Raw genomic sequence first — 12,494 nt, forward strand, 5'->3', positions numbered from 1 at the left:
TTGTATGGAAGTGTTACTAACCCTGAGATGTAGTGTTGTTCTCCAGTGCTGCATAGTGTTTTGAAAGAATGCAATGAGTGATGGATGTATTTTGTACATGTGTAGGATATGTAGCAGCCAACTGTGTGGAACACTGTCGAATGCTTTTCTGTAGTCTATATATGCCATGTGTATGTTTCTGTGTTGTCTGTGTGCTTGCCGTAGAATGACTGAATCTATGAGTAACTGTTCTTTGCATCCCCTGTGGTTTCTACGACAACCTTTTTGTTGTTCTGTTAGAATGTCGTGTTCTTCAACGTGTTTGTATATTTTGTTTGCAATACAGGATGTCAATAATTTGTAGAGTGTTGGAAGACATGTAATTGGTCTGTATTGTGTGGGGTCTGTGGTATTGTTGTTTTTAGGTTTCATGTAGGTGATGCTCTGAGTAAGAAAATTTGGCATGTCTTGTGGATTGATGATGATGTGTGTTAGATGTTTAGCTAGTTCCTGGTGCAGTGATGTAAACTTTTTGTACCAGAAATTGTGAATGTTGTCTACACCAGGTGTCTTCCAGTTGTGTGTTCTGTTAACAGTGTATTGGAAATCATGTATGTTTATTTCAACACAGGGCATAGTTGGTATGTTGTGCAAGTTTCTGTTCTCCTCCTCGATCCAGCCTGCATCAGCATTGTGCGTGACAGCACTGGACCAAAGAGAAGACCAATATGTTGTGAGTTCTTCTTCTGTTGGTGTGCCACTGTGCTGTGTATCAGTGTTTGCTTTGTTATTAATTTGTCTGTAAAAGAGTTTTTCATTGTTTGTAAATAATTTATTTTGTTGTTTTCGTAGTGTACATGTTTTGTATCGTTTGAGTCTACGTGCTTTGGCAGCAAGTTTTTGTTTTAGTGTATCAATGTATTCTGTAATGCGTGTGTTGTGATGTTCATGTTTTGTGTGTGTTTTTATTTTCTTGAAAATGTTTTTGAGCTGTTTCCTTAATTTGGGTGTTATGTTGTTTTTAGTGTATTGTGTTAGCCTGCCTAATTGCTGTCTAATGTCATTTATTTGTGTTTCTATTCTTCTCTGCCAGGCAGGCTTGTGATAGTATTGTGTTTTCTGTGTATTTGTCTGTGACTGTATTTTCAGTCCATGGTGTGTCACTACTGTGACTGCCCCAGCATAAACTAATGTATGAATGTCTGCGAGTGTAGAAATTGAATGAATGTAGTGTGGTAGTAAGTGAGTGTTTACATAATTTAGTGTTTTTCCTACTTCCTTTGACGTGTTGATTTTTGGTATTCGTGGTCGTTGTGTGGGATCTGTACCTGTATATTTAGTGAGTGTTTCCTGAAATATAAGTGAGAGCGTATTAACTAAATTCATGTCTATGTTATCAGTGATGGATGAAGAAGTGTCTGTAGTATCATTAGTGGTAATTGTTGTATGTGTGTTATTATCAATGCTTGTTGCTGGATTATCCTGACAGGTTACATGATCTTCATTAATGTTAGATGTTTCTGTCTGTTGATGTATTTGATCAGCAACCTGTTGTTTGATAAGTTCAAGTGTTGTTTGTGGAATAAGGTTGTTGTGTATAATTGTTCTTTTTTGATCAACAACCCTTTGTTCGGTGACAGTGAGATGAGGATACTGTTGTGTGAATCTATGGTGTAGTTGTTGTCTGTATGCTGTCATGTTTGTTTCGAGTTTTGTGATGGTGTAATAAGTACGGATGATAAACTCGTTCATTTCTACTGTCCATTTCATCCGTTGGCGTGGTTTTCCAGCCTTTGTGGTCTGTGGATGCATTGCCACAGAAACACCAAGGCTGGGTTGGTTCCTCACATCTGTTGAGGGCATTGCAGTAGCCATGCTTGGGCCGGTGCTGCTTTCGCCACCGGTAACCAAGGGAGACTGTGACCTATTTTTCGAACGTGAGCCTCTGCCTAACCCACGAACGCGGACCTTGTTAACCCGGGCGACGTCCGAGCCGGTATCACACTTTGATCTAGTTATTACCATGATGAATATCTCCACAGAATGTGGGCGTGGTCACTCTTAGCTTCATTTCTCCCCATAGACCTTACTGGCATGGGTGTCCCTACCAGGAGCTTGTGCTCCAGCCTGCATTGCCCTATGGATCAGTAAAATTACTGGGCTCTCCCACCACGACCAGGTGGTGACCACGGGAGAGTTATTATTATTATTATTATTATTATTATTATTATTATCAACTCGTCTCGATTATATATATAGATTAACAATAATCGTTTATTGCATCACAGCTTATTTATATTAATGTATTAGAACAGTTGAGTGAAAATGTTTTATTGATTTCTTAAAAGGTTTATAGTAATATGAACTTTCTCTCCGATGAAAAATTTTCTATTCAGGAAGTCATTTGCCATTCTTTCCAACAATTATGCATTAAACAGAAAGTACAAAATTAAAACATAAGGATGAATAATGTTAGACTCGTTTCATTTTATATTAATTTTATTGAAGCATTATATATTTATTTGATAATGATTTGTCTGAAGCATTAAAATTAACCATTGACTTTTTAACACAATCAAATAATGCTTCGAGTTTTAATTAATGCGTCTATTTAAACAATATTACAATACAAATGACAAATGTTTTTAAAAATTCTTAATATAAAATTTAAAAATTATTTTAGAGACTTAAAACAATTTTATTAAATTAAAACTTATTATAATTCAGCTAATTCAGCTATATATAATTCAGCTACTTAATAATTTCTTTATGAAAATTGAATATTTAAATCTTGATTCTAATTTGCGAAAATATATAATTTTTTTTCAATATATACAATATACAATACTAATACACAATAACAAACACGAGTGATTGATATTATATCGAATTCATCGAGTAATTTTTAGCGCAAAGCAGTAAAAAATACTTTTAATGGGCTGCGATTTGAAAAAATTGTAGATGTATAAATTCCCACTGTCGTCTATCCTTAATCTCGAGAACGGAGTTAGATGAAAGATGGGACCAGATATGAAAGCATTATGGCAGGAACCCCCGATTAACTATATACGAATTTCCAACGCAAACCGAAAGTCATGTTAATTCAATTCAAACATTTTCTCTTGAAAGGTGTTAGATAGACGATTGACACGACTCTATTGTTAAAGGAAAAATATGATGTACAGGGGCAAGACACTACTAATTTGAGATAGAGAGCATATATTTTAAATTAAATAATTAACAAATATGATTATAAATTGTACTCCGGCATTATGACGATTCCACAATAAATAATTACTCGCTTATTTTTATATTAATCTTAATATATGTAGCTAAATTATTATATTGCAGGGGTTAATGATACTGGTCACTGTTTCAGTCTTAAAATATGAGACTCAGAGCATATTTTACATTGGAGTTGCAATTTATTCAAAAATTATTGTTTATATACTTTACACTTAGATATTTTGCGTAATTACAATATATCCAATATAAATAACAGCAAATAACCCCAGTGTTGTCCGGGCAAAGAATAAGTACAAACATTAAGATTATTAGATTATTTCGTACTTCTAATTTTTCTATTTATTATATTATAGTATTTGATTTATATAATAATATCACATAACTTTTGTAGTATGGTATAATCTTATTTTACGTAAGTGTTTATCACACCGAGTGACCAATCTAACACATTTAAAAATTCTTTAAATTGTGTACAGTAGAAGAATAAAGAATTTTTAAAACGTGTTGGGTGGTCATTCGGTGTGATAAACCCTTACGTAAGATAACCTTTGTAGTTATATAAATAAAATACTATGATATAACAAATATTAAAACGAAAATCATATAAAGAGTTTGGTTATTTCAGCCTACCATTGTTACGTTTATGGCAATACTAGGATGGTATGAAATGACACCATTTCATCGGTGAAATAGACTAATTGAAAATACGATATCTTAAAAAATTTAACATATCGTATTTTTTTCTAATGTTAACTCACAGCCGAATATCAAATGGTGATCCAACAACGAATCAAATTTCGCGAAAAACGGATCAAATATTTAAATTCGGCATGCTCGAAAACGACTTGAAACATATTTTGTGCTCGCCAGTAGCCTCGTATTATGTAATATTCCTATTCGAATGCCACCGTACCGGTGGGTCCGATAGAAGGAAGGGCTGTTGCAGATAGATGTTGAAATTAATTCGACCAATAGTAGTAGTTGTTTTCCCGTGAGTCAACGACTACTACTTAATACTGGTTTAGTATTAATATTTGAAAAGTGGTCCGTGTTATATAGGTTGTGATAGCCCCGCATGTGATCGAAATTGATAACCTTAACGTCCGAAAGACTTGACATAAGACTTGTTTAAATAAAAATTCCAGTAAAAATGCGAGAATAATTGCTTTTATGTGATTCCGTAAAAAACTGGTGAAACCAGGTTGAAAAGTTAAACTCATAGAAAACATCTGAGTACAGGAAACTTTTAAAAATTGTAGCATAAGAATACTGGAAGCATATTTGGCAGTAAGACTGAACATGAATGTCCAGAAATGTCCAGAAATTCTGGAAGTTAAGCATCTTCTCGTAAATATCGCGTTTATAGAAAAATTATTAGAATTGGTTTGGTTTATTTGGTTACTGCAACGCGACACGTGAGCAATCACGTGCCATGGAGGATGCATCCCAGAAAGACTTTTATGTAAATCTGATCCCAATTTAAGTGTTACTAATGCGAAGAAAACTCAGAAAACTCCACGTGTGCAGCCATTGGACATGCGCAAACCTACAATCGGCTATCGGTGTTTGGTGGTTTTATCCACTCGGTTACTGGACAGTACTATAAATTTTCACTGTGTTCCGTCCATCTTGTCCTTCCTTAATCTCGAGAACGGAGATAGATAAAAGTCGAGACAAGACATGGAAATGGTAAGAGAAAGAGGACCATATTAACTATATATGAACTTCTGATTTGTACCACAAACCACGTTATTTCAATTTAAAAATTTCCCCCGAACGGATTTAGATATTTAACCGGCACGACCCTATTGCCAATTGGAAAAGTATGACGTACACGGGCAAAACACTACTACAATCCACACAGGCAATTACTATGTGCTATCTGTGGTTGTAATAGCGTAATGGTGCTCTATTTCGCGCTATATTATTGCCGCAGTAATTGAATTAATTAATATAATATGTATTTTTTGAAATTATTTCTTTTTTTTGTAAAGAATTATATTTAGTTAATTATTTTGTAAAATTTTTTAAATAGAGGGCGATACATGTAAAGGCAGCAATCAAATGTAAACAGAAATTAATCAACCGATAGAAATCTAATCGATGATTTTGGGTGGGATATGTCATTTACGTAAGTTAGAAATATTTGAACGTAACTGCCGAGTTTCGTAGCAATTGGTCGAACGGCCTAGGCATGTATAGCGAACAAACATTCTCATTTATATATAGATTATATAATTAATTGTTATCATAACGTATGCAGATGCTAGTCTTTTATCAGTTTTTATGATATTAACATATAAAATGACTACATAAATGTTTTAAAATAGATCTAATTACAATAGTTTCCAATTTTAAATAAATGTAACTATACAAATTATACAGGGTGTCCCAAAAAGATGTACTTACTCTTTGATTGTCAAATATATAAATATTTTTTTGTAAATAGACGTGTCTTGACAAACACACAGTCCTAAGAAGTTAAATCAATAAACAAATAAATAAATACATTAATTTAAAACCTATTACGCACTAAGGCCGTTTTTTTTAGCAAGCCCATTATGGGTTCGGTTAGGCGTCGAGGGACGGGGGCCCCACATATCCAAATAGACCACCCCCTGAAAAATTCCCGGGGATTACACGATTCCGGGTTCTCCAGAGCGATAGGCTGCCACTTTGACCACTCGGCCATCCGACTGTAAATTGATGTTTAATAATTTAAAAGTGTTTTCATATTCGAACTATAATGTATTTCTCTATGATTATAAGTAAATAGGAATGACACGTCCAGTCTGTAAAAGTTGAAAGTAAATAACATAAAATAAATAATTATATATATATATATAACAAAGTATATACTGTATACATATACTTTGTTATAAATTAAGTACCAAAAATTGGACATCATACTGTATATTCAAGTACCGTACATGTTTCTAATTTTACATTCATTTCTATATTCTAATGAAATAAAATAAAATAAAAACGATTTTATAAATTTGAGTCAACAAATGACAGTTCTCAATCTTGTATAATGAAATATATTTGTAATGTATCAAATAACTTATACAATGTATTTATTTGTTTTCCAAATAAATTGATTCATCTGAATATTACGAACGTTGATGTATAATTGAATAATTTACAAAATTAAGATTTTTAAAGATAAATTCAAAAATATATTTCAAGATTAAATTGTAAATTTTCAGTAGACAGATACATACACATTCTGTAAATTTCGGGTGTTTGAACGCCTTTATTTAAACTACAAGGTAATTTGTAGATATGCAAAAGGTATTATTGCATTTCGGTTTTGTTATTTTCTGCATTCCTTTTCAGTCTACTGTCTTAATTTACAGAATATATAGTATCTGTCTAGTGAATTTTTACATAATAATATCCAGGAAGTGAATGATATTAAATTTATAAAATTTAAAATTGTAATTTTCATTTTTATATTTTGTATGATTTGTATCTTCTGTTTTGTACATTACAACTATCTTATAAATTTGTATATTAGATTATATTTCAGATGCTCGTAACTAAAATTAAAATTCAAAAATTGATGATTTTACGTAGCTGTATTTTTGTATTTAACATTGCTGTTTAAAGTGTACGTATGTAGTTAAAATATTTAAAAAAAATGGATTAACACAGTGAAATTTTTTCCTTAGGGCTACGATGTTTTATTACGAAAATGGAATAAAAACTTCGAAAACAAAACGATCCTTTTTAATTTAATAAAAAGAGTGTTGTTTTTTATAGTTTTCTCTGCTTGAGATATATGTAACTCACGGCGATAGAATCAATTTTTACAGTGCAATTTCTACAAGTATGTCTTGAGTCACACATAACTCACGTGGCATACCACGTGAGTTGTGTGTGACTCACGACATACTTGTAGAATTTACCACTTTAAGTGTAATTTAAAGTTAAAAATAAATATAAAACGAAATTTATCCACGATTTTAGTATTACATTGTCAATATTAATTTTAACAATAAGAACATTAACAAGTAAGATTTTCACGAATTAACTGCAGAGTTTCGCCAGGTGCCACCCATCATATAACATGTATGATACAGCATGCCAGCATGAGATTCCTGCGCACCATGCGGCTCCCAAGATAAAGAGACGTATGAGTTATAATATTATACAGTTCATTCAAAAATAATAGAACATAAAGAATTTCTAGGCAAAAACTGTATTATTCTCATGTAACTTTAATGAAACTTTCTAGTAAATTTTATAGTAAGATATCAACAATTATAGCACAAGTTTGGATAAAACTGATTAATAAACAAAAGAGCTAGATACTATTAGAAAAAAATAGAATGCCAAACATTAATAGAACATCTTGATTTATAATACAGTAGAGCATCGATTATCCGACCACCCGATTAACCACCGACTTATCGGTTAACCGACCGCGTTCTAGTCGGCAAATTCAAATGTCCGCTAGTGATGTGGCGCTACAATATTTGGTTATGTCTTGGCTACTTTAATATTATTTTTGTTAAATTTTTGCATGTTTTAGCTGGCAGCACTGGCTCGACCATGAAAGGAAGGCTAGTATTTAAACCAGGCCTAATACACTATACTAATAATGTATTTTTTCATACTTTTCGGTTATCCGCCTTTTCAGTTATCCAACCAACCCCAGTCCCCAATTAAGTCGGATAATCGATGCTCTACTGTATTTTAAAATTAAAAGTAATAGCTATTTTGCTACCATCTTTGGAAATAAGGTGAAAAATACGATTAGACATTGAATTAATCAAAGATTGCAGTCGTTCTTATGGAATATTTTCCTATGTCTCCGTGAGAGCAGCGTTTAGTTCAGTGACAGCCCTGTATTGCTTTCCTCTGGTACACATTTGGAAAATCAAGTTACCCCAAAGATTTTCAATTGGGTTTAAATCTGCACTGAGGGGTGGCCAGTCCAAAAATCGGACGTTCTTGCTCTGAAAAAAATAACGTTAATTTTGATACATGGAAGCTTGCATTATCCTGCATGAATTCAGTCTGTCCAACCATTTTTTTCTATAAGTCTGGAGCTGCCTCCAGTAAAGCTCCAGATAAATTTGAGAATTGTTTCGACCTCCAATAAATACTAGATCTGTCTTTCCATTCTTTCCAATCCCTGCCCAAGTCATGGGTGTACTACCACTAGTTACTCTTTTCGAGTACTGCTTTTGATCTAGTCCTTGTCTGTCGAATTATACTTAAAACAATCAGGTCTGTTGAGAGTGCACTTTTTCTCATCCAAGAAAATTACTTTTTGTCATCCTTCCCCTCTTTCAAAGCTGTTTCTAGCAAACTGTAATCGAAGTTGTTTGTGTTTCTCCTTGAGCTGGTTGCTTGAATTCATTTTGATGAAAGAAACATTGTCTGTTGATCCCAAAACATTGTGCATGTTGATTTACTGCAGCTCAGCTTCAATTCATTTTTGATTTTTTGAACGGATATGTTTCCTTGAAGTGTACGTCGAACAATTGCACATCGTTCTCCAAGTGTTACTGAACTCTTGCACCAAGTGTTTTGTTTTTCCTGTTCGTTACTCCTTATTATTGAGATACTTTAAGATTGTTGAATGAGGTTTTCCCGAATTTTTAGCAATCCAAGTTACTTTACTCCTTTCCTGGTGAAACACATCAATTTTGATATTCTCCTCTATAGTTGGGTCCATTACACATTCCATTTTTAATAGTAGGGTACTATGCAATATACTGAACCTTTCTTTTCACTTGTTCATCAAATTTGTATGTTATGCAAATACAATGCTTTCTATGTACATAATTCTAACCAATACATGTTCTATTAATGTAGCACATTTTATTTTTGATAATAATATCTAACTCTTTTGTTTATAAATAATTTTTCTCGAAACTTATGCAAAAATTGTTGATATTTTGCTATCAAACGTACTAGAAGATTTCATCAAAGTTATATGAGAATAGTAAAGAATTTCTAGGCAAAAACTGTATGTTCTATTATTGTTGGAAGCATTGTCTGCTTCGCGACGCAAAAGTAGCGTGAGTTAAATATTTTATAATTCACATGGCAGTTGATGTGTTAAAAGAATAAAATATTAGAAATTAATCGTTTCTGAAAATGGATAACTTCAGAAAAAACATTTTAAAAATATACTTTACGAGATTATCCTAAATTACAGTTAACCATTGAAACAATTGAATTGTATATTTAATTAATGTTTATTTTAACGATAGATAAATTCAAATTTTAAAAATATTTTACATCAAATTTTGAATTAAATGAAACTGATTAGTTATGATATTTATATTTCATCTTTTTGACTAAATAAAAGTTGGCTAATCATTTTAATTTAATTCAAGTTGTTTGATAATTTTTTAAAGTTATTTTATTTATTGATTGATTTATAAAATTTTATTGATTTTATTTAAAATAAAAATTATTTAAGAAATTTTCAAATTTATCGACATTTAAGTAAATATCGGTTTAATAGCTAACTTATAAACAGTTTTTATAAATGATTGGTTTATTTCTTTTGTACTAAATTCGAATTAATAGTCTTAAATTTATGTCGTGTAAACAAAACTATCTAACAATACGAAAAGTATAGAAATAAATGATCATCTGGATGTTTATTGGATCAATTTCCGAAAGACGATGTTCAACTCGTTCGAGTTTGTCAAATGGCTTGCGACTTCTATGTCGTTTCGTATCAAACGACAAAAATTGCAAGAAAATTGCATAGGTTGAACCGGCTTTAAATGTGGTTTTCGATAACTTATATTAAACTGGTTAAGCGGTTAAATATCCTAAACGAACTAACGTTAATTACAAGTATAGCCTTTAGGAAAATTTTTAAAAGTTAATCCAGTGATCGCATCCTAACTGTATTACAATGACAGATCGATCGCTTTAATTATATCAAAATTAACGATATTAATTCAAAAACTTAACATTTTTCAAATCTTAATAATTAACTTGTTTCGGTTTTCATTTCATGAAAAAAATATAGCAAGTACCTTTTTAAACATTTCGATAATAAATATGTAATTAAAATTAAATTAATAATATTGCATCTTGTTTTAAATTCTTTCTTTTGAGAAACACTTCAAAGTTAACAGTATTTTTTTGTTTTTGTTAGTCTTTTATAAAGAGAAGAAGAGGGAAAAAGATCAGAAGTAAATGAAGTGAAGAGGGTCATGCTTTAGGGTTTTATTAAGAAGTCATTAAAATATAGAAATTTTTCTGTAACAACAAATTTAACGCGTCATTAACAAAGGTGACCCGTTATTTTAGTAGTAATGATGTAATTTAAATATCGAATTATACTCAAGTCGTTCTTGCATTTTGGTTTTTAACGAAATGATAGTTTTAAAATTTCTTTCTTTCTTTTCTTATCTGGTGTTTTTTCTTATCTGAATTTAGATGTAATTTAATCATATATTCCTGTAAAGATGATAATCTATTGCGATAATACAACGTTTCTGAAACTATTGTTCGCGTTAATGTACTCAATGTTACATTTCACAAGTAGAAATTATCATCAATAATGCATAATTTTATTTTGTTATATAATATGTAGTGACTTCAGTTTACTAGGTTTGTTTTAAAAATTTTATGGTATAAACATTTACATTTACAAACAAATATATTGGGCGGCGTGAGCAAAACGCTTGAGAAACGCTAATCTAATATTTTAAATGTGCAGATAAATATTAATAATAATATTTGCAATTAATCATATCATCGCATGAATAAGTCAAAATTTATAATTTACTGAATTCATTGATATTAATTTAATATAACAGTAAAGTTCGGGAATATTTTTAGCAAAGGTGAGCTGATACCACGAGAGGAATCTGAAAAGTTCAAGAGTTTTCTGTAATATCTGGAGATACAGTATTGGTTGTAATCATAATGACATAGGTTCTCGTAGGAACATAAAACAATTGTCTCTAACCTATGACCCGTAAGACAAATATGACTCTCAAAGCGTATTTATCTGATCCGCATTGTGCATTTTCACCGATGCGTTTTACCAATGACATTCGAATTAGTTCAAAGCATTTAAACTTTTCAAAAGTAGACTAAAAGTCTTGTTGCAAATGATTTTTTTTAAATAAAAACCTATTTAAAGAAGGAAATTTGTTTAATGTTTACAAATTTCTCCAGAAAAAATTTTTAAGTTTTAGGGCCGAAACAGGCGGATGGATATTTTCGCGCGAAATTCGTTAGAATACACAGACATATTTATTACTCAGAGTCCAGACTGGGCCAGTTCATATTTCACTCCGAGAAGGATTTGGCGCCGAAATTTCTTTACGAGAAGGCCGCACGTGTGCTCTATTTCAACCCACGTATTGCCACATTTTAAGCCGAAATAATTCCCGCAAATAATATCTGTCCATGTGTTCCGACCCTTAATAAATTTGTACAGAGGATATTCTTTACCTTTGCTTCGACAGATTTGTTCGTACTTTTGCGAACAAATCTTTCCAAAATGAAACATATAAAATCCAAATATTGAATGCTACGGTCGAAAGAATAAACGGAACTTTAATATTGAGTACTTCAAAATTTCGTTGGGAAAAGTAGTTGCAAATTTTACTTTGATTTATGTCCATTCTTATTCGAAGATAAAAAATTCTTGATTTTTGACTACTGTAGATGTAATGTAATGTTTCGTACTTGGATTTGTCTACTAAATCTCGCGTGGCCCTTCTCAGAAAAAGGTTGAAGACCCCTGCTGTATAGTAACACCAAATTCTCTACAGATATTGTTCACTGTCGAAGTATGCTAGTTTATGAGATTGGGAGCAGTTGTGTTTGAGAGCGAGATATTTTTAAGGTAATTGAGAACTTTGTAATAGATGGGATCAGAGTTGGCTTTTAATCTATTGATAAATTCAGAGTGTTATTTTAGAAGAATGGGGCAAAGCTTGGTTTTCCTATTTCAATTCGCGTAGCTTATCCAGGGATACATCGATCAGGTTTATGTAATTTACGGATGAAAGCGCATTGAATTTTTTTGTATATCAAATAAGAGATTGGGTATCGAAATATCAGCAGCATATGAAAAGATGTTGAGAATGATGGAGTTAAAGAGTGTTGAAGTGATAATTGGATCGGAATTTTTTTATTTGTGAAGTATGTGAAATGTTTTTTAAATAAGTTAAGATTGAAATATTTCATCCAGTGTTCTCCAACCTTTCCTCACTGACAGCACACGTCACGTAAATACTTCCTATAATTCCTTGGCATACAGCAAGTAAAAA

This window comes from Centruroides vittatus, unplaced genomic scaffold (assembly GCF_030686945.1).
Source record: "Centruroides vittatus isolate TY-2023 unplaced genomic scaffold, ASM3068694v2 contig_357, whole genome shotgun sequence".
Classification (NCBI taxonomy): Eukaryota; Metazoa; Arthropoda; class Arachnida; order Scorpiones; family Buthidae; genus Centruroides; species Centruroides vittatus.